A 21,318-nucleotide genomic window follows, 5' to 3' on the forward strand; every position below is an offset into this window, starting at 1 on the left:
ATGTCTAGAAATAAAGAAAAAAAAAAAGGAGACAAGTCACCTGGCTTGAGGCAAACAAGCAAAGACAACTCAGGAGCCCTCAGGTTCATGATTAATTGCCCTGCGATTTCGGGATTTCACTTAGATTCAAATAACTAAAATGCCTTACATACCTGCTGGATCTGTTACCAAACTCCAGATGGATTAATCATAGACCAAATCCCCTCCACCTTTCCAAAAAAATTAAAAAGCAGCCAGGCGCAGTGGCTCACGCCTGTAATCCCAGCACTTTGGGAGGCCGAGGCAGGCGGATCACGAAGTCAGGAGAATGAGACCATCCTGGCCAACATGGTGAAACCCCGTCTCTACTAAAAATACAAAAATTAGCCGGTGTGGTGGCGGGTGCCTGTGGTCCCAGCTACTCAGGAGGCTGAGGCAGGCAAATCGCTTGAACCCAGGAGGCAGAGGTTACAGTGAGCCGAGATCACACCACTGTACCTGGCGACAGAGCGAGACTCCATCTCGAAAAATAAAAAATAAAAATAAAAAAGCAATTTAATTCCCCATTCACAGCACGGAAAGTCCCCAAAATTCTTAGTTGGCCCAACCTAAAAGTGAAACTGCAGCTGCCTTATCTCCATGCTGGATCTGTTTTCTGCTCAGCTTGAGTTTCATGCTGGCTTCTCCCAGACAGCAGGAGAGTTTGGTGATGCATTTTAATATTGGGTTGGGCAAGTCAGAAATAAGGGAGTTGTGTTTGCAGACTCATAAAAGTGATGCCTCTTCCCAAAACCATGTAAGTTAACTTGTGAAATCATCCACTCGTCTGCATTATCCAGTCTACCCTCCCTGCACTAGGAGCCTAGATGGCTGAGATCTTGGATACAGCAGGTGCCTAATGACTACCTGAATGGAAGAGTGAATGATGGGTGAACAGATGAACAGACAGGCAGAAGGAAGGGGCCCCCTGGCCACCTACGGTCTCCTGTCCAAATACACTGGAATCCCTCCTCCACCACTGAGTTGCTGGTGCTGCTACACACCTTGCATATTTTGCTTGTTTTGCTTCTCCAAGAACACACGGGGAGTTTGCAGGCCTCAACTTCATTTCCCTTCACCTCTGTCTTGATAGACCCTGAGATTGGCTCTATGTTATTTTATTTTATTTTGAGATGGAGTGTCACTCTATTGCCCAAGCTGGCGTGCAGTGACGTGATCTCAGTTTGCTGCAGCCTCTTCCTCCCAGTTCAAGCAATTCTCCTGTCTCAGCCTCCCAAGTAGCTTGGACCACAGGCACACAGCACCACACCTGGCTAATTTTTGTGTTTTTAGTAGAGACGGGGTTTTGCCATGTAGGCCAGGCTGGTGTCAAACTCCTGACCTCAGGTGATCCACCCGCCTTAGGCTCCCAAAGTGCTGGGATTACAGGTGTGAGCCACCACGCCTGGCCGGCTCCCATTTTAGACTGGTAATGCCACTCAGTCAGCCCTAAATGTCATCTGGGATGATTCCTCAGAGAAATCTGATGAAAGATGTGGTCATGATCCACATCTGTGAACTGATCACACACACACATACACACACAGACACACACCTTTGTCTACAACTTCGGGTGGCTTCATAGCCCATCCCCCACCAAGCCCAATCAATAATCATCTTTTTTCAAAAGTAAACAAAGAAAACAAACATCAACTCTCAAATCTCTTGACTCGAAACCTCTGGGAGGGAAAGCCCCTCAAAGTCTCCACTTTTAAGCTCTCCATGTGACCACCCCCAGCTCTGGCCCAGGTTTGGAAACCTGCTCTCGCCCGGCTTGTCCTCGTAGTGGGATCCAGGGACCACCAGTTCCAGCACAGGATGGGCTTATTTTAAAATGCAGATTCCTGGACTCACTCCAGACTTAAACATCAGAATCTCTAGGGGTACAGTCTGCACTTGTAGTTAGTTTTGCAGGCGGTTTTGAAGCATATTAAAGACAGAGAACTGTTTCCTCAGACTTCACAGGGTTAAAATGTCAGACAGGCCAAAGGCCTGTAAACAACTGCTAATGAGCTAATCAGCATTTCAAATGATGGAGCCGGTACCTGTATCTACTTTCCCAGAAGTGGGGGAGGAGGACCGAGGGCAGGAGACCCCTCCACAAAATTTCTTCTTCCCTCCCCTACTTCCAGGTCCCTTGCCCCTCCCACTCTGGGAGGTCCTCACCTTTCCTCAACTGCCTCAGCAGTTGCCTCTATCAAGCCGGCTGTTCCCCTCTCTAAACCTCAGTCTCTTCATCTGTAAAGTGGGGAGGAGGCTAGGAGCCAATGGACTGTGGCCATAAGGGAATTTGAGGTGTAAACCCACTCCCAAGACCCATTTTCGCAGCTGAAATTGGACTTCTTCCCCCAGCACCCGCACCAGGCATTCTCCGGGATCTACAGGCTGTGTTTGTTTCTCCCCGCCGGCCCGTCTCCAACTATAATGTGAATTCCACACATTGTAGGGAGTGGGGATTTTCTTCTGGCACAGGGTTGGCTCCACAGTCAAGAGTGAGTTGGAGTTTTGGGCTCAGTGCCTGGCTGGTACTAAGCACGCAAAACAGGAATAGCTGTCACCATAATTTCTCCTCAATGTAAAAAGCAGGGGAATTGAATGCTTTAAATTAAGCTACTTTTTACCACTGATTTATCTTCAGGAAGCAAATAGCCTTGCTGAGGGGAAGAGAGGAATCAAACTTCTAAAGGTCCCTTACTGTTTAAAAAGATGGCCAGAGAGATCCACCTAAGCTCAGCTGGTTTTAGGCTTTTCTTTTTTTTGAGACTTTTCTTTTTTCAGAGTCTTGCTCTGTCACCCAGGCTGGAGTGCAGTGGTGCTCACTCTTGGCAACCTCCGCCTCCCAGGTTCAAGCGATTCTCCTGCCTCAGCCTCCTGAGTAGCTAGGATTATAGGCGCCCACCACCATGCCCGGCTCATTTTTATATTTTTAGTAGAGACTGGGTTTTGCCATGTTGACCAGGCTGGTCTCAAACTCCTGACCTCAGGTGATCCTCCGGCCTCGGCCTCCCAAAGTGCTGAGAATACAGGCGTGAGCCACCGTGCCTGGCCTGTGTTTTTGTTTTGTTTTTGAGAGGAGCAAAATGAGATGAAAAAATAGTGGAATTTTAGGACTCTGGCTTCTTCCTCTCCATTATAATGCACTCGCTCCCTGCAAAAGTCCCCAAAAGATGGAGATGTCACCTCCACTGGGGGTTGGGGGGTAACTCTGCAGCCTAATCCTCCCGCAGCAAAGAGCCCCTCATCAAACTACTCACTGAGTGGCAACTACACACCAGGCTTAATGCTGGGGGCTGTGAATACTTCCCAAGTACCCAGCCTGGTGGAGGAGCATAAAGGAACCCAGGGAATCCCAACTGGCAAAGGGAAGGGGTGGGACGTATCCTGACACAGGCCTTGGGGATGAGGATCAGAGAAGGCTTCCTGGAGGTAGCAACAATGAAGCTGGCCCTGAGAGAGAAATGAGCCAGGCAGGGAATACTGGGAGGTGTCCCCAGTGGAGGGGGTTAGAATATGCCAGAGCCAGCAGCACCATTGTAAATGGGAGTCCATGGCCCCACCCTGGAGCAGAAGTCCAGGAGAGGCCCAGGCCTCTATGCTCAGTTCAGAACCTGAGCAGGCAGGCCAGTGCCCATGCTACTAACCACCAGGCTCCACTGCCCAGAATGGAGAGGGGAGGCAGAACTGGCGGGAGAAGGCAGCCGGTGGATCTGGGCCAAAGGCCCAGAGGAGTACCGAGGGAAAGACAAAGTCCTGGTGATGGGTACAAGGCCCTCCACATGCTGCCACCCCCTCTGCCCTTCTGCCAGCCCGTGCCCCTTGATCACTGACCTTGTCCTGCTGCTCAGTATCAGGGGTGTGTTTTTGCTGTTCCCTCCGTCTGGAACACCCTTCCCTACCTAGTCACATGGCCTGATCCTTCAACTCTATCGGGTCTTTGCTCAAATGGCCCCTTCAGTGAGGCCTTCTCAGATCACCCCAGTGCTTCCCAGCAATGCCCCATTCCGATTCATCTTTCCTACACACCTGTCTCCACCCAGCACTCTAAATATTTTGCACATGGATTATGTTTATTGCCTGCTCCCCGCAATACCTGAGAATACAAATTCCATGAGGAGGGAACATTCATATGTGTCTGGGTCTCTGTATCCCCCATTCAGAACAGTGCTTGGCACATAACAGCCCCTCCATCATTACCGAACAAATGAATGGAGGATGGACACGTGGATGGACAGGATGGGTGAGATGGGCACCTAGAAGCAAGCTTGAGGAGGAGGGGATTTGGGATAAACATCTGGGGCAGCAGAGAGGGTATGGGATAGCCCAGCAGGGCTGCCCCAGGCCTGATATATCAGCCTGGACTACTCAGGCCTCTCCAAGGGCTGCCCCAGGCAGAGAGAAGGTGGAGGACCTGCTGCCCGGGTTCTCCAGGTTCTCCCAGCTTGCTAGCCTTCAGGCCAACAGGGCCCCACCCAACCAGCCACACTATTGTCCTTCTGCAGTCCTGCCAGGCTCTGTTGGGCCCTATCTGCCTCAAAGGCCCTGTACGAAGAACCAACCAACGAGGGAGTTTTCTCACAGCCCCTACCCTCCTGTGTGACTCGAGGACCGGAAGTTCAGTTTCACTTGAGCTGTCTGAGTCACCATCCAAATATACCATCTGTCATGTTCCTGTCTCCCCTCTCTGCACAGGAGGTCCCGCCCCCACCCCTCCAGGCTTGGGGCATCCCCCTCTCAGCCAACAACAGAGGCTAAGAGTCTCCCCGTCTTCCTGCTCACATGCCACCCCACATCCCAGACTCCCCCTGGCCTCCCCACCCTGGGGAAGCTCTGCCAGCTGATCCAGCCCACACAGTCCCACCCCACCTGGATTCTGAATGAGCCCATTGTCTGATGACTTGGCATCCCAGTGCTTTCTATCACCCCTGGGTCATCTCCAAACTCCTGGAGACAAGGCTGGTAACTGACACAGAGCACACAGAAGGCACTCACACACCGTGCCGAGGAGAACTAAACCTCAAGGTGTATGTGGTGGTCTGCGATATTATTAATAAAAACAACTTGCCCAGATTAAAGAGAAAGAATGGGGGAGAAACATTCTCCAAGGCCTATTATAAAGGAGAGCCAAAATTCTCCAAGGCCTGTTATAAAGGAGGGGCAGGAGATGGTTATACTTTATAAGACAATTCACATTCCCATCTTTGGAAAACTAGAATTTAAAATACAAGGGCCGGGCATGGTGGTTCATGCCTGTAATCCCAGCATTTTGGGAGGCTGAGGCGGGCGGATCACGGGGTCAGGAGATCGAGACCATTCTGGCTAACATGGTGAAACCCCGTCTCTACTAAAAATACAAAAAAAATAGCTGGGCGTGGTGGCAGGCACCTGTAGTCCCAGCCACTCAGGAGGCTGAGGCAGCAGAATGGAGTGAACCTGGGAGGCAGAGCTTGCGGTGAGCCGAGATCGTGCCACTGCACTCCAGCCTGAGGGACAAGAGCAAGACTTTGTCTCCAAATAAACAAATAAATAAATAAATAAAAATAGAATACTTTACAAGACAATTCACATTCCCATCTATGGAAAACTAGAATTTTAAAAACCCAGCCGGGCACGGTGGTAAAGGGGATTTTAGGGGCTGCATGGGTGGATCTTGACATGAGGTTCCTTTCTAGGCCAACGTGATGGATCTAGAATAGGAATATTCTTAGAAATAGAGCCGCTGGGCACGGGAGGGATAAAAGCCAGCCAGGTCAGGACACACACCTTTTCCTTCCCAGCTCCCCTAGCTGTGGAACTCTAGGTAAGTGAATGGCCTCTAGAAGCTTCTGTTTATGATTTGAAAATGGAATTGCCAGGCCAGGCATGGTGGTTCACCTGAGGTGAGGAGTTTGAGACCAGCCTGGCCAAAATGGTGAAACCCTGTCTCCACTAAAAAATACAAAAATTTACTGGGCATAGTGGTACACACCTGTAATCCCAGCTACTTGGGAGGCTGAGGCAGGAGAATTGCTTGAACTCGGGAGGCAGAGGTTGCAGTGAGCCAAGATCATGCCACTGCACTCCAGCCTAGGCAACAGAGCAAGATTCCATCTCAAAAAAAAAAAAAAAAGAAGAAGAAGAAGAAGAAAATAAAATGGAATTGCCATAGTATCTAACTCTAAGGCTGATGTAACGATTTAAAAAACAAGATCATACATGAACAGCTGAGTACTCAATCAATAAACGAATGCAATGACCATTGTGGTTATTGTATAACAATACTATTATTATTGGTAGAGATGGGGGTCTTGCTACATTGCCCAGGCTGGTCTCAAACCCTTGCACTCAAGCGATTCTCCTGCCTCGGCCTCCCAAAGGGTTGGGATTACAGGCATGAGCCACTGTGCCCCCTATAATCCCAGCACTGTGGGAGGCTGAGGCAGGAGGATCGCCTGAGCCCAGGAGTTGGAGACTAACCTGGGCAACACAGTGAGACCTTGTATTTTTTAAAATAAATTAATTAAATTTAATTAGCTGGGCACAGTGGCTCACACCTGTAATCCCAACACTTTGAGAAGGCTGGGGACGCAGATCACCTGAGGTCAGGAGTTTGAGACCAGCCTGACCAACATGGTGAAACCCCGTCTCTACCAAAAATAGAAAAAACTGACTGGGCGTGGTGGCAGGCGCCTGTAATCCCAGCTACTCAGAAGGCTGAGGCAGGAGAATGGCGTGAACCTGGGAGGCAGAGGTTGCAGTGAGCCGAGATGGCACCACTGTACTCTAATCTGGGCAACAGAGCAAGACTCCATCTCAAAAAAAAAAAAAATTGCACTCAAATGGGTGTTGGGTCAAAGGAGCGTCTTATCCTTTAGGAGGTCAAGAGCAAAGTGACAAAGGGGTGTCACTCTTCCTCATAACCTCTGTGGCTCCTTTGACATTTACACCACTCCCACATGTTTTTCCACTCCCTTGACACAAGTCTAAAGCAGAAATATCTAATGAGAAAAACTAATTTATTTTTTTAGAGATTGATTCTTGAGACATTGCCCACGCTGGAGAGCAGTCGCTATTCACAGGCACAATCAGCATGCACTGGAGCCTCAAAACTCCCAGACTCCAGTGATCCTCCTGCCTCAACCTCCCAAGTAGCAGGACTACAGATGTGCTCCACCGAGCCCAGCCAATAAAAACTAAATGAAGAGTGGTTGCTGCGTACCAGGCACTGGAAGCACTTCGCACACGCCAACTCATTGAAATCTCATTGCAATCCTTTTTGGTAGGAGCTACGTTTATCCCCTTTGTACAGGTGAGGGGACTCAGGCACAGAAAGATTAAGAAATTGGCCCTAGGGAATTCCCATTTGGGTCTCTCTCTCTCTCTCAAAAAAAAATAAATAAATAAAAGGAAGGCTGCCCTAGGCAAAATGGGATGGGGTTGGGGTAGAGGGGAAGGATGCAAAAAAAAAAAAAAAAAAAGGAAAAAAAAGAAAGAAAGTCACAGGCCAGTGCAGCAACTCACACCTGTAATCCCAGCACTTTGGGAGGCCAAGGCGGGCAGATGGCTTGAGCTCAGGAGTTCCAAACCACCCTGAGCAACATGACAAAACCTCGTCTCTATAAAAAATAAAAAATAAAAAAAAAAATTAGCCTGGAGTGGTGGCATGAGCCTGTAGTCCCAGCTACTTGGGAGGCTGAGGTGGCAGAATGGGGATGACTTGAACCCAGGAGGCAGAGGTTGCAGTGAGCCAAAATTGTACCACTCCACTCCAGCCTGGGTGACAGAGCAAGACTCTGTCTAAAAAACAGAAAAGAAAGGAAAAGAAAAGAAGAGAAAAGAAACTTGCCCCAAATCACAAGACAAGTAAGGGTTCAACTGGGATTGGAATCCAGGCAATCCTGCTACATTACACCCTCCCAGTTAATCTTCTCTAAGAGACATTCATAGGCTAAAAGAGAAATAAATGCTGAAGAGTCAAATCTCCGTCGAAACCAGAAATGAAACCTCACATCTGGCAAGTGAAATGTGGTTTCCTAGGTTGAACACCTTCCCAGGTATTTAAACACTGCCATGGTGAAGGTGAGAGGATTAGCAGAAAGAAGGATGAAAAATCATAACCAAATTACCAAGTCCCAAGAAAAATAAGTACAACTTACATGAAGTTTCAAAATCAAAAACTCAGCTGGGCAGTGGCTCACACCTGTAATCCCAGCACTTTGGGAGGCCAAGGTGGGCGGATCACTTGCGGTCAGGACTAGCCTGGCCAACATGGTGAAACCCTGTCTCTACTAAAAATACAAAAATTAGCCAGGCATGGTGGCACTGACCTATAATCCCAGCTACTTGGGAGGCTGAGAAAGGAAAATCGCTTGAACCCGGGAGGTAGAGGTTGCAGTGAGCTGAGACTGCAACCCTGCACTCCAGCCTGGGTGACAGAGCAAGATTCTGTCCCCCCCGCCCCCCCCCCCCAAAAAAAGAATTAAAGACTCAAAATAGAAGCTCTGAAACATCCAAAAACCTCAAGCAGTAGCAGAGGGCTTTGTTTCATTTTGTTTTTTGTTTTTGAGAGAGCATCTCGCTCTGTCACCTAAGCTGGAGTGCAGTGGCACAAAACACAGCTCACTGCAGCCTCAACCTCCTGGACTCCAGGGATCTGCCTGCCTCAGCCTCCCGTGAAGCTCGGATCACAGGCACATGCCACCATGCCTGGTTAATTGTTTTTGTATATAGAGACAGGGTTTCACTTTGTTGCCCAATCTGGTCTCCAACTTCTGGGCTCAAACAGTCCTCCCACTTTGGCCTCCCAAACTGCTGGATTACAGGTGTGAGCTACCGCACCTGGCCTCTTTTTAAATGCAGACTTGAGACAAGAAGGCAAAACTTACAGAAAATACAACTACACATTCTATTTTCTCCAGAAAGTGTAGTCATGATGACAAGCCTGGGAGTTACGTGGTAATGAAACCAGCCACATGAACGTCACCAAGCAGCTGTCATTTCTCCAAAACCTCTTAGCATCAAGCTAACAGAGAAGAGATCTAGGGCTAGTATCTCCTGGGACTCATGACTAAGAGCCGGCACCTAGAGTACCTGTCACTATAGAAGGTGATGTCACTGCTGATTCAGTCTGATATTGAAAAACCTCACCAGGAGAGGCCTCTCAATGTCGGTGACTCAGGGCTCCACCCCACCTGTTCATAAAGTAAGTGCCCAGGTGTTTGCCTCACTGCTTGTTCAAGGGATGATGTTTTCCAATAGGAAAGCCACAACTCTCCCCACAAACAAGTTGGTCATCTTGTTCCCTTGTTCAAACACTCCCATATAGTCGTGGTGAAGAATTTGTTGGGGAGGAAGCCTCGTACTGAAGTCCAGTTTCCACAGTAAGTACCAGGTCCTAGGAACACTTGTATACATGCACCCAAAAAAAAAAAAAAAATTCTGCCGGGCGCGGTGGCTCAAGCCTGTAATCCCAGCACTTTGGGAGGCCGAGACGGGCGGATCACGAGGTCAGGAGATCGAGACCATCCTGACTAACACGGTGAAACCCCGTCTCTACTAAAAAATACAAAAAACTAGCCGGGCGAAGTGGCGGGCGCCTGTAGTCCCAGCTACTCGGGAGGCTGAGGCAGGAGAATGGCGTGAACCTGGGAGGCGGAGCTTGCAGTGAGCTGAGATCCGGCCACCGCACTCCAGCCTGGGCGACAGAGCCAGACTCAGTCTCAAAAAAAAAAAATTCTGCCCAAGAGGTCACGATGCCTGTTTAGGAAAATCTCATTCCTCTGCAGTAAGAATCTTTAGAAAACTCGGCTAGGCGCAGTGGCTCATTCATGCCTGTAATCCCAGCACTGTGGGAGGCCGAGGAGGGCTTATCATCTAAGGTCAGGAGTTGGAGACCAGCCTGGCCAACATAGTGAAACCCCATCTCTACTAAAACTATAAAAATTAGCCGGGTGTGGTGGCACAGGCCTGTAATCCCAGCTACTCAGGAGGCTGAGGCGAGAGAATCGCTTGAACCCGGGAGGCAGAGGTTGCAGTGAGCCGAGATCGGTCCACTGTACCCTAGCCTGGGCAACAAGAGCAAGACTCTGCCTCAAAAAAAAAATTTTTTTTAGAAAACTCCACTAGAGCAATATTCCTCTTGGGCAACATGCAGAGGGATGGGGGGTGGCTTGGGATGAGCATGATTTCCTAGATTTCCAGATTCCTTTGACTCTGATACCCTTTAAAGGAGAAGTTCCTAAAGTGGCAGGTCAAAAGAGAAAGATAAATAAATAAAAAATAAAGGAGATGTGAAAATGAGCCCTCAGGATTCCTTCTCTAGAGAATGCCTGGCCTGGCCAGGCATGGTGGCTCAGACCTGTAATCCTAGCACTTCGGGAGGCCAAGGCAGGGGTATTGCTTAAGCTCAGGAGTTCAAGACTAGCCTGGGCAACACACATAAGAAGACCCTGTCTCTCTTTTTATTTTAACAAAACATTTAAAAATTAAAAGAAAAATGCCTGACTAGAGAACAATTTTTTTCAATGACATGAATATAGACTTGAATGTAGAAGTCCAGTCCCCTCAAGACACACAGTCCAATTCTTTTTTTTTTTTTGAGACAGAGTCTTGCCCTGCCCTGTCACCCAGGTTGGAGTGCAGTGGTGCGATCATGACTAAACCTCCCAGGCAGCTTCAACCTCCCAGGCTCAAGTGATCCTCTCACCCCAGCCTCCCAAGTAGCTGGGACTACAGGCATATGCCACTATACCCGGCTAATTTTTGGATTTTTTGTAGAGACGGGGTTCTCACTATCATGCCCAGGCTGGTCTTGAACTCCTGGGCTCAAGAGATCTACCTGCCTTGGCCTGGGATTACAGTCATAAACTATGACACCTAGCTGACACAGTCCAATTCTAACACCTACTGAGCACCTCACTTCTTCACCTTTACACAAATGCCATCCTTCTTAGTGATGACTGCCCCTAAATTTCTCCACCCCAATGCATAGTTTTTATCCCCTTCCTGCTGAGTTTTATTCTTTCTTCCATACCTCACCGTCTACCTGTCCCCTCCAATTAGAAGAGAAACTCCACGAGGACAGGGGTTTTTCTCTGTTTGGGCCCTGCTGCACCCCCAATGCCTAGCAGAGGCCTTGGCAGGTACTCAGCAAAAATTCATTCGGTGAGGGGACAGGCAAATGCCTCCGTCACCTGAGACCTTCAGAGGAGGAATGATCCATCCCTTTCACCTGGCTGCTCACAGACTATCATGTGAGTTGCCTTTTCCTGCTGTAAAGAGCACAGACTTTGGAGTCCAACAGCCACCAGACATACGGCCAGGCCCTCCCACTTCCTGTGTGCATGACACACCTGTGTGCATGAGGGTTACAGGAGATGGCATACGGGAAGAGTTCAGCATACAGAAAGCACCACTCAATACACTGTTGCTTATGATCACAATAGAGAAGACAACGACAAATACCTTTTTTTTTTTTCTTGAGACAGTGTCTCACTTTGTCGCCCACGCTGGAGTGCAGGGACGCAATCACAGCTCACTGCAGCCTTGACCTCTGTGGTCTCAGGTGATCCTCCCACCTTAGCCTCCTGGGTAGCTGGGACTACCAGCTCATGCCACCAGGCCTGGCAAATTTTTAAAAGTCTTTTGTAGAGACAGGGTCTCCTTATGTTGCCCAGGCTGGTCTCAAACTCCTGGGCTCAAGGGATCCTCCCACCTCAACCTTCCAAAATGCTGGGATTATAGGTATGAGCCACTGCGCCCTGCTGAATAATTTTTTTTTCTTTTTTTTTTTTTTTTTGAGACAGAGTTTTGCTCTGTCACCCAGGCTGGAGTGCAATGGCTCACTCAGCTCACTGCAAGCTCCACCTCCGGGTTCAAGTCATTCTCCTGCTTCAGTCTCCCGAGTAGCTGGGATTACAGGTGCCTGCTACTACACTCGGCTAATTTTTTTTTTTTTTTGTATTTTTAGTAGAGACAGGTTTTCACCATGTTAGCCAGGATGGTGTCGATCTCCTGACCTCATGATCCGCCCGTCTCGGCCTCCCAAAGTGCTGGGATTACAGACGTGAGCCACCGCATCCTGCTCCTGCCAAATAATTTTTTTTAAGTATGTTTCAAATATTGCATGGGACATACTTATACTAAATACTAGACATCGTTTATCTGAAAGTCAAATGTAACTGAGAGTCCTGTATTCTTATTTGCTAAATCTAGCAACACTACCCATTAAGCTGTTACTCTCCTGAAGGCAGGGTGGTCTAGGTTACATAAAGATTTACAAGATGCGCTGGGCACGGTGGCTCACGCCTGTAATCCCAGCCCTTTGGGAGGCCGAAGAGGGCAGATCACAAGGTCAGGAGATTGAGACCATCCTGGCTAACAGTGAAATCCCGTGTCTACTAAAAATACAAAAATTAGCCGGGCATGGTGGCTAAAAATTAGCTACTCAGGAGGCTGAGTCAGGAGAATCGCTTGAACCCAGGAGGTGGAGGTTGCAGTGAGCCAAGATCGCACCACTGCACTCCAGCCTAGGCAACAGAGTGAGACTCTATCTCAAGAAAAAAAGAAAAAAAATAAGATTTACAAGATGTTGCTCTACAGTACTCTCTCATGAATATTTATTGATCAGATGGATTTTTATCTTAACTGAGATCTGATTAAGCAGGACTTGCTTTTTTTTCTTTTTTTTTTTTTTTTGAGACAGTCTCACTCTGTCGCCCAGGCTGGAGTGCAGTGGCGAGATCTCAGTTTACTGCAACCTCTGCCTCCCAGGTTCAAGAGATTTTTGTGCCTCGGCCTCCTGAAGTGCTGGGATTACATGTGTGAGCCACCATGCCTGGCCAGCCTTGCATTTTTGTCTTTGAGCTTTTTGCATCTCTCATCAAGCTCTTTCCAGGCTCCTCTGCACTGCCAAAAACTGGAAGAATGGACACCAGTTCTTGAACAATTCATGGGTCTGAAGGATGCTGGAGATACCCAGGGGGGAGGTGTTGGGTGTATCTGAGAGCCTTGCTCAAGGAAGGTGTTACCCACACAATAGGAAACCAAACAGATGGCTCTGGCGGGCTCAGGTATCTGCCTAGATTTTGATCTGGTGCTTCCTTACACCCAGAAGTGTGGGGCAGAAATGGCTCATCTGACCTTTAGACTCCAGACTGCAAGCTGTTTTGTGACAAGACAATTAGGTAAGGTTACATCAGGGGTGTGCAGAGCTCAGAGAAACTGGGGAATGCCAACCAGAGGCACACGCCCTGAGAACACCCCTCCTCCCTTCTCTGTGGCTACTACATAAAGCCACGCCTTCACCAACATGGCACAAGTATACGTATGTAACAAACCTGCACGTTATGCACATGTACCCTAGAACTTAAAGTATAATAATAAAGAAAAAAAGAAAAAGAAAAAACCATTAAGGCGGAATATCCACTAGAAAGAGAGATCTGTATAGACCTGTCTGTATTAAATACATTCTAAAACCTCTCATTCATTCATTCCTTCTGCTACTTACTGAGCCCTTTTTATGTACCAAGTACTATTCTAGCTGCAATACAGCCCAAGTACAAAACGAAAGACCTTAAAAATCTCTGGCCTCCTGAGGCTTCTGTTCTAGCGGGAGGAGACAGACAGTGAACAGGAGAAATAAGTGAAATACACAGCATGTTAGACAGTGAAAAGTACTAGAAGAAAATTAAGTAAAAGAGGTGGGTAGGGCTGAGAGCAGGGTTTACTATCATAAATAGGTCATCCAGGTGGGGTGTGATGGCTCACGCCTGTAATCCCCGCACTTTGGGAGGCGAGGCGGAGTGGATCACCCTGGGTGGGAAGTTTGAGACCAGCCCAGCATGGTGAAAACCCCATCTCTACTAAAAATACAAAAATTAGCCAGGCATGGTGGCACACGCCTGTAATCCCAGCTACTTGGGAGGCTGAGACAGGAGAATTGCTTGAACCCGGGAGGTGGAAGTTGCAGTGACCCGAGATCGAGCCACTGCATGCCAGCCTGGGTTACAGAGATGAGACTCCGTCTCAAAAAAAACAAAACAAAACAAAAAAAACAAAAATTAGCCAGGTGTGAGGGCAGGCACCTATAATCCCAGCTACTCTGGAGGCTGAGGTTGCAGTGAGCCGAGGTCAAACCATTGCACTCCAGCCTAGGTGACAGAGCAAGACTCTGTCTCAAAAAATAAATTGGGCCAGGCACGGTGGCTCATCCCTGTAATCCCAGCACTTTGGGAGTCCGAGGCAGGTGGATCACCTGAGGTTAGGAGTTCGAGACCAGTCTGGTCAACATGGTGAAACCCCATCTCTACTAAAAATACAAAAATTAGCCAGGCGTGGTGGCGGGCGCCTGTAATCCCAGCTACTCAGGCAGAGGTTGCAGTGAGCCAAGATCGTGCCACTGTACTCCAGACTGGGTGATAGAGTGAGACTCCATCTCTAAATAAATAAATAAATAAAGGCTTCAGGAAAGGCCTCCCTGAGGGCGGAAGTGACATTTAAGCAAAGGCTTGCAGTCTTTTCAGGATAGAAAGGAATGAACTGTGCAGATATTATGGGAATGGTCACAGCCAGTGCAAAGGCCCTGAGATAGAAGAGTGTGTAGTGTGTTCTAAGTACAACCAGGAAACAAAGTTGTTGGACAAAGTGAGCATACGGAAGAGTGGGAGGAGATGAGGATCCCAGGTACATGAGTCAAAGGACAGATCAGTGAAGCCTCAGAAGTCATAGAAAGGACTTAGGCGCTTATTTTGTTTGAAATGGGGAACCGTGGGTAATTTTGAGCAGGAGTGATATTTTCTAACTTAATTTTAAAAACCATCAACTCTGACTGATGGATGAAGAAAAGACTGGCTTGGGGGAAGCGGAAGGAATAAGTGGGGAGACCAGGAAGGAAGCTGCCGCGACAATGAAGGTGAAGACGTGCTGAAACTTCTCTTTTAGGAATAGAGAAAACAGCTGGGCGTCATGCCTGTAAATCCAGCACTTTGGGAGGCCAAGGTGGGAAGATCCCTTGAGCCCAGGAGTTCCAGACCGGTCTGGGCAATATAGTGAGATCCCTTTTCTAAAAAAAACTGTAAACATTAGCTGGGCATGGTGGCATGTGTCTGTGGTCCCAGTTACTTGGGAGGCTGAGGTGGGAGGATTGCTTGAGCTCGGGAGGTCGAGGCTAAAGTGAGCCAAGATGGCTCCACTGTACTCCAGCCTGAGCGAGAGAGAGAGACTCTTGTCTTTAAAAAAAAAACAAAAAAAAAAAAAAAACAAGGAGAGAGAAGGTGTACCAGCGTGTCTGAATGCCAAACCACAGAATCAGGTGCTCTTCTTCTTCTTCTTCTTCTTCTTGAACTTGCCCAGGTCAAGTAAATTTGAAAGGCTTTTGATTTGTTACAAGCTCTCCTAATTACAAAGCCAGCTAATTATTATCTAGAACTTGACCAATTATCCCACGGGGTCCTGAGCTGGCCACCGTTTATGATCTTGCTCATGTGGAACAGGTTCAACCCTTCTGGGCAGGCCCCATTAGGTCCCAGTAGTAACTTTCCCTCTTTCAGCAGCAAGAGTCACGCCCCAGGGTACCTGCATGGCCCAAGCACCTTCAATAGGTCTCATTTGGAACAAGAGTTTCTCTAGGGCAGTTTCCCTGTCCCCACACTCCCAAGTCTTGAAGGCCAATATAAATAGATTTTCTAGGACCCAGAGAGTTGAAAGAGACCGAAAGAAAGAGAAATGCCGTTCAGCTAGCATTTATTTGGAAGTGAAGGTCAAGAGGGAAACCAGCTGAAACTGCCCATAAGCAAAAGACAAAAGAGGCCTTCCAAAGGCAAAAAAAAAAAAAAAAAAAAAAAAGCTGAATTCTAGCATCACAATCAAAATTAGTGAGAGGCAGGCCAGGCCTGGTGGCTCACACCTGTAATCCCAGCACTTGGAGAGGCCAAGATGGGAGGATTGCTTGAGCCCAGGAGTTCAAACCACTGCACTCCAGCCTGGGCAGCAGAGCAAGACTCTGTTTCTTTTAAAAAATCATAAAATCAAATAAATAAAATCAGTGAGATGAAAAGGTAAATGACAGCTTCTCCAAAGGGAAGGAGGGTTCACGTTTCCTTTAGAAAGGTGAATCGAGTCCCACTGAAGGTGCTGAGTTTGGCAACAGGGTAGTAGAGGGAACTGGATGAGAGACCTGGTTTTGGAAGATGAAAGGCCCGGCCTGCAGCCCCAGCACTGCCATTACCTGGCGGGGTGACTTGGGGGCAAGCAGTACAGCCTCTGAGCCTGATTCCTCTTCTAGAGTACGGGATGATGAAAGTTCCCCACCTTGGACCACAGGGAGGACTAACTGTCAAGTCTGCAAGGTCGCTGGCAGGACCCACTCTCTAACCCTGTGCAAATGGATACAAATATTTGTCTTTCATCTGCTGGCCACCTTCAAGTAAACAGTCTCCAAATAAGCACCTTCTATCATTTAATCCTCCAGCTTGTGAGGTCTCTGAAAACTCTCTGTATCTATTGACAGAGATTAAGGAAAAAAGACCACTATCCTATACAAATCCTTCTTCAAACTGGTACTTCACATTCTTCCAAGCACAGAGCTGACATTCCCAAATACCCCTTCGAAAACTCCACCTCTGGGTCCTTCAGACACTCAAACTCAATATATTCCTCACCAAGAACTAATTTTCCTCCCCCAACTTGTTCCTCTTTCTCCTCTGTTTCCAGTGTTGGTCCAAAGGAACATTCTAGAAGCTGCTGGCATTACTTCTTGTTTAGAACCACTTAGGTGCTGGAAATCTTCCCCCAAATCAAAACTGTATTATTGGTAGGGCACGGTGGCTCACGCCTGTAATCCCAGCACTTTGGGAGGACAAGGCAGGTGGATCACCCGAGGTCAGGACTTCAAGACTGGCCTGGCCAACATGATGAAATCCCATCTCCACTAAAAGCGCAAAAGTTAGCCAGGCATGGTGGCGGGCACCTGTACTCAGTTACTCAGGAGGGTGAGGCAGGAGAATCACTTGAACCCAGGAGGCGGAGGTTGCAGTGAGCCAAGATTGCACCATTGCACTCCAGCCTGGGCGACAAGAGTGAGATTCCATCTCAAAACAAAAACAAAAAAAAAACCTGTTTCATCTTCAGACAGGCAGGCACATAACACCTCTCCCAACCTCGTGCTCAAAACCTCCATTGGGACAGTGGGAAGTGACTGTCTTTAGACGCTGATGTGCAAATTGATCACAGTCTTTGTGGAAGGCAGTATCTCCCAAAATCACAAATGCACATACCTGGGCCCAGCAGGCTCACCCGTGGATATTCATCTTCCAGATATACCAGAATGTGTAGAAAAAAACGTATATCCCAGATTACTTTCTGCAGTCCTGTCTCCTAAAAGATAGGACACTACCCAGTGTCCCAGTGTCCATCTATCAGGGACTGGCTAAATAACCTACGGTGCAGGTAGCTATAAAAGGAAAATAAAAGAACATACCCCATAAATATACACACCAATTTTGTACCCTCAGAAATTAAAATTAAAAATTTTTAAAAAGGCCAGACGCAGTGGCTCATGCCTCTAATCCCAGTACTTTGGGAGGTCGAGGCGGGCGGATCACCTGAGGTCGGGAGATCAGCCTGACGAACATGGAGAAACCCTGTCTCTACTAAAAAAAAAAACGAAAGTAGCCAGGTGTGGTGGCACATGCCTGTAATCCCAGCTACTCAGGAGGCTGAAGCAGGATAATCACTTGAACCTGGGAGGCGGAGGTTGTGGTGAGTCGAGATTGCACCATCGGACTCCAGCCTGGGCAACAAGAGCGAAATTCCGTCTCAAAAAAAAAAAAAAAGTAAATATTAAAAAAACTTCTTTTTTTAAATAAAAATAGGCTGGGCACGGTGGCTCACGCCTGTAATTCTAGCACTTTGGGAGGCCAAGGCAAGTGGATTGCTTGAGCCCAGGAGCTTGAGACCAGCCTGGCCAACATGGTGAAACCCCATCTCTACCAAAAAATACAAAATTTAGCCGGCTGTGGTGGCATGTGCCTGTAGTCTCAGCTACTCGGGAGACTGAGGTATGAGAATCACTTGAACTAGGCGGAGACTGCAGCAAGCTGAGATTGCGCCTCTGCACTCCAACCTGGACAACAGAGCAAGACTCGGTCTAGGGAAGATATGTGCGGAGAGAGAGAGAGAGAACACACAGATATATTGTTGGGAGAAAAACAAGGTACGGAGCAGTGCTATCATATGCCATGCTTTGTGTAAAAGGATCATATGTTAGGAATTTACACTGGCATAATGAAACAAGACTATGTTTGTATTTCCATAAGGAAACCCTGCAAAGGATACACAGCAGACTAATGAAATCGGTTCCCTGTGCCCTGGGGAAGAACTGAGTGAAGCGTGGATTGGGGTGGGAAGGAGACTTCACTGTCTGCCATATAGACATATACATAAGCTTTTTCATATATATATGAAGATGTATATTTAAACTTATTTTTTAACCAAGTGAATAATTTGCCTATGAAAAGACCAGAAAGAGAAAACCCTCCATGAACCACAACCCAAGGCCCACAGGTAACCCCGCCCAGCTGCCTCTGCAGCCTCATCCCAGGACCCTCTCCTCCCTCCTCCTTCCGTGTCCAGGATGGCAGAGCTCCAGCCTTCTGCCTCCATGACCCTGCCACACTTTTGGGCACCCCACTTCCTCCTCCTGGAGTGCCCTTTCCCTTTCCTTGCATGGAAGACGCCCTCTTACTCATCAAGGCCCAGCAGGTGAAACTGACCACTCCTGGCATCCTCTGAACACATTCTCACTCCGGTGGCATTCTCGGAGCCTACTGGAGTTACCCGCTGAGAGGTCTCTCTCGGAGCTTTTCCGGAATCTCCCTGAGCATAGGGGGTGAGTCTTAGGCCTGGGTGCACTGGCTACTTCTCTGGGTCCCCCACTCCCACGCCCATCCACTGCACTTTGGTTTTTTCTTTTTTTTTCTGAGATGGAGTCTCGCTCTGTCACCAAGGCTGGAGTGCAATGACACAATCTCCACTCACCGCAACCTCCACCTCCCAGGTTCAAGCGATTCTCTTGCCTCAGTCTCCCAAGTAGCTGGGATTACAGGCATGTACCACCATGCTTGGCTAACTATTTTTTGTATTTAGTAGAAACGGGGTTTCACCATGTTGGCCAGGATGGTCATAAACTCCTGACCTCAAGTGATCTGCCCACCTTGGCCTCCCAAAGTGCTGGGATTATAGCCGTGAGTCACCGCGCCCAGCCTCCCATCCACCCCTCTTTGCATCCACAGAGTTCTCAATCCTGGGCATGGCAGAAGTACCAGCCTCATCCCTCCCTGATCAAGGGTGTGCCCTGGGATTCGTGGCCTCGGGCTGGACAACCAGGTGCCCACATCCCAGTTGGGGTATCTACTCATCGAACATCTAGCCCCTGGGGTTGCCCAGGGAAATGCATTGGGTGGCAGCAGATATCTGAGGAGCTTGCTAATTTATTTATTTATTTAGAGACGGAGTCTCACTTTGTCACCCAGGCTAGGGTGCAGTGGCACAATCGCAGCTCACTGCATTCTCCACCTTCTGGGTTCAATCAATTCTCCTGCCTCAGCCTCCCAAGTAGCAGGGATTACAGGCACACACCACTACGCCCAGCTGATTTTTTTCTATTTTTAGTAGAGACGGGGTTTCACCGTGTTGGTCAAGCTAGTCTCAAACTCCTGACCTCATGATCTGCCTGCCTCGGCCTCCCAAAGTGCAGATTACAGGCGTAAGCCACCGCGCCTGGCCCGAGGAGCTTTTAAAAATGTCAAGTTCAAGGCTAGGCGTGGTGGCTCACTCCTGCAATCCCAGCACTTTGGGAGGCTGAGGCAGGCAGATCGCTTGAAGTCAGGAGCTGGAGAGCAGCCTGGCCAACATGGTGAAACCCTGTCTCCACAAAAATACAAAACAATTAGCCAGGCATAGTGGTGCATGCCTGTAATCCCAGCTACTTGGGAGGCTGAGGCACGACAATTGCTTGAACCCAGGAGGCGGGGGTGGCAGTGAGCTGAGATCGTGTCATTGCACTCCAGCCTGGGTGACAGAGCAAGACTTCATCTCATAAATAAATAATAAATAAATAAATAAATGTCAAGTTCAGATCTCCACCCTCGGAGATTGGCTTTCAGTGAATCTGCAAGAGGGCAAGTCTGCATGAAGTACCCCAGGTGATTTGATTTTTAACCACAAGGATCTCAGTGGCTGGGACACAGCATTTTTGGCAGTGGGAGAACAGACAGGTATTCTTAAGCATCTGCATCATGAAATACATATACACACACACACACACACACACTTTTTTTTTTTTTTTTTTTTGTGACAGGATCTCTATCACCCAAGCTGGAGTGCCGTGGTGCAATCATGGCTTACTGCAGCCTCGACCTCCCAGGCTTCAAGCAATCACCCCACCTCAGCCTCCTGAGTAGTTGGGACTACATGCACATGCCACCACGCCCAGCAAATTATTGTCTTTTTTTGATGCTAGGACCACAGGTGCATGCCACCATGCCTGGCTAAATTTTTTTTTTAAATCTTTGTGCAGATAGGGGTCTCGTCATGTTGCCCAGGCTGGTCTCAAACTCCTGGGCCCAAGTAATCCTGCGGCCTCAGCCTCCCAAAGCACTGGGATTATAGGTGTGAGCCACCGCATCTATCTGGCCTGAAATATTTTAAAAGCCAAGCAGAAGCTGACAAGTTCAAGATCATCCTGACTCCCCTGGCCCTAGCTACAACTTGCCCCACTCTTCCCATCCCAGTTCTACACAACCTCCATGAGCAGGTCCCCTTTCTTAAGCCACAACAAACCTGTTCCAGTCCACCCTGAGCACCCTGCACAGTGGCAAGCAAGAAAATGCCAGTTTCTTCCCAACAAAGGCACTAGGCTTAGTCACTGTTTGCAGTGCACTGTTTGCTTAACACAGAAGCAGGCAGGGTGAAGAAACTGGTTTGGCTGGTTTGCTGGGTGAGAGGGAGCGCAGGGGATCTTTTGAACCAAAGGTAAAACGTGGGAGACTTTCAAACAGACAGCACCAAGTCCTCCTGGGGCTCTAATATTTCATATTCACTGAACGCTTGACATACCATCCTATGATGTCTCCGTGCTATTATGCCCATTTTACAGAGAGGGAAAGTAAGTCCTCAGCTGATGTCCCTAGGCTGGGAAGGCACACCGTCTAGACTTAAATCTAAGCAGTCTGACTCAAGAACCTTCTGAATTTGGGGAAGATGCCGCCCAAACCTTGGGCAGAAGTGGAGGATTGCAGGCAGGTAAGAGGAAGGAAGGAGGAAGAT

General features: G+C 48.3%; 1 protein-coding gene across 2 annotated transcripts in view; it reads right to left on the minus strand.

The window, feature by feature from the left end:
- Positions 1-21,318, minus strand: part of CDH1 (cadherin 1) — a 100,121-nt gene that overhangs the window by 71,120 nt on the left and 7,683 nt on the right. The window contains exon 1 of one of the 2 annotated variants that reach the window (XM_017953497.3): positions 153-1,175. The exons of the other annotated variant lie outside the window; for it this stretch is intronic. The gene's annotated coding sequence lies outside the window, so the exon portion shown is untranslated. Of the gene's footprint in view, positions 1-152; positions 1,176-21,318 lie in introns of those variants that run through there. 2 annotated transcript variants of the gene reach the window in all.

Source organism: Papio anubis, chromosome 18 (assembly GCF_008728515.1).
Source record: "Papio anubis isolate 15944 chromosome 18, Panubis1.0, whole genome shotgun sequence".
NCBI lineage: Eukaryota > Metazoa > Chordata > Mammalia > Primates > Cercopithecidae > Papio > Papio anubis.